The sequence below is a fragment of the Accipiter gentilis genome, chromosome 29 (assembly GCF_929443795.1).
Source record: "Accipiter gentilis chromosome 29, bAccGen1.1, whole genome shotgun sequence".
NCBI lineage: Eukaryota > Metazoa > Chordata > Aves > Accipitriformes > Accipitridae > Astur > Astur gentilis.
In genome coordinates, this window is record NC_064908.1 from 4665371 (window position 1) to 4667898 (window position 2528).

The window sequence follows — 2528 nt, forward strand, 5'->3', positions numbered from 1 at the left end:
CAGCAGCTTTTTCCTGTCAGAACTTGGGACACTGTGGGGAAATAAGTTGTTATGGGAGAGACAGAGAGAGCAGGTGGTGTGCGAGGTACATAGGACTGAGGTCCCAGCTGAAGCCAGGATCTGGATTTCACCTGCGAAGACTTTATGCCATAGTGGATATGTCATTCATGGAAGATGTGTCATCGTGACTCTTAGCTGGGATTTATACTGTGGTTCTTATGTTCTGTTCTATGGCCTGAAACCACTCTGCTACGGAGCTGAAGAGTCTCTCTGCTGTATGTCCCTATAAAGTCCAGAACTACAACGCTACAAGGAAAGCCTGGTGCTGAAGGAAAGATAAAGATAGATGTGATATCTTGGTCAGCACCGATCACCACCTATCAGCATATCAAAACAAAGCTCATTCTGAGAGAAGCACTATACTTGATGACACCCAGAAGGGGACAATCACTGTCACAACACAGAAGCTGCAAGTTGAAGACTTAGGAGTGTACTGGTGTGCACACTATACATGTCCTCATTTTTCCCAATTGAGATTAAGCTGTCTGTTTCCAAGAGTGAGTATTTCTTTTTAAGGAAAATGTGGACATTTTGTAGATTTCTGCCTCACTTTCTCTGCTTACCTTTTCAGTGTTTTGTATCACCTTCTCCCAGGTTACTAAGGAATAGCCATAGTAAGTCAGACTAAAGGTCTCCTACACTGGCTGAAGCAGATAATTAGGAAGGAGTCTAAAAACAGAGAAGCTCATAGAAACAGCTCTCCAGAATACTCTCCCAGCCTCCAGTGATTTTCTGGAAAGAATATTTTTGTTATAATAGCAATGGCTAAATTCTTTTTTTCTCTTTAATTCATCTACTCATTCTGCTGACACATAAAAGCTTTTGGTATATAAACATCCTCTGGCAGTGAATTCCACACTCGATGCATGCATGGAGAATTTCCTTTTCTCCTAACTAGTGACTGCCTTATAACAGGCACTGAATTATTGCTCCCATTCTCTCTATCCCTGATTTTATAGACTTTTGTAATATCAACCCCGTCATTTCCTTTCCAGGCAAAAAGTTGTTTTAGTAATTTCTTGTACGTTAGGTGCCTCAGATCTTTCTTTGTCTTGGCTGTTTTTCTCTGATCACCAACTCAGCTGATTAATTCAGAGCAAAGACTCCTGATGTTTCTGTTACAACAAGCTTTGCTTTGTTTGGGGATATGATTGTATTATTCTAAAGTTGCTTCAGGAGGACAGAATATTTTGGATATTATTTTATTTAGCATCCCAGTTCAATTTGACCCTCCTGTAGCTAAAATGTCTGTGAATTGGATTACAATATTGTCCTTATTCTAATTGTAGGAAACTGATGTAACTGGACGTTTTGTCTGGACCTTACTAACCAGTTTGACCTTTTCCAGAAACCCAAGGATATGTAGCTAGGGAGATGCAGTCTCTCTGCTGAGTGCCCATACAACATACAAGATTACAAGGCTGTGTGGAAAGCCTGGTGCAAAAACACAATCGGGAAAGAGTGTGCTTTCTTGGTCAGTACAGAAAAGATGAGCAGTCAGTATAACACTCAAAAAGGAAGATACACCATAAATTAAGACACCCAGAGGGGAGTTCTCAGCCTCACCACAGAGAAGCTTACAGTACAAGACACTGGTGAGTACTGATGTGCTCTTTATGATGACTCTTGTCTCTTCTGAATAAAGGAAATTAAGCTGGCTGTTTCCATAAGTAAGTGTCTCTTTTTTTTTTTTTTAAATTGGAGAGACTCCCTCCTTATTTTCCTTGCAGAAGAATTCACTTCCCAGGCTTGCTGCCTCACCTGCTCCACCCGATCTCTGCTCTCTGTACTCCGCAGTTCATTTTACCTACTAGGCTGCTCCTGTTCCCTCACCCTGTCATCTCCAGTTCCTGAATCATATGGGGGAACCAAAAGGACATGCAGAGCCAGGAAGCTGTCCATTTTCACAGTGAGCCAAGAGCGAGTTGTGTCAGGAGCTGCTTTTAGTGGATTATTTCAATATTTGCATTGTTTTCTCGGTACTTAAAATCACTTCAGTTGTGCCTGTGGAGACATTACTATGTAATGTGCAAAAGCCAAATGGTTCTGGTTTGGTTTCCGCAGCTGGGCACTCTGGGGGTAGGCACCCCGAGGGCTCTGTGCACGGCAGAGCACAGGGCACAAGGGGACTGGCTGGGGTGGCAGAGACTGGGGATCCCAAATGGCTTGGCCCATGGGAGGGTCCATGCAGACACAGCCCTGGACTCATTGCCACCCTGACTTTGAGAAGACTTTCCAGCAAGGGCCTGGGCAGAGGACACCTTGGGACCCCAGAGAGAAGGGCTAGGCCAGGGCAAAGGACCTGCTCCATCTCCCATAGCTTGGGACAGGCAAACGAGTGCCCCACTGCCACTGGAATGAGGGCAGAGTGTGACAATGGCCAGGCGAGAGCAGCAAAGGGCCTTTGCCATCAGGATGGGCCGAGCTCTGCTCTCAGCCACTTCCCCAAATGCACTCCGAAATGATCT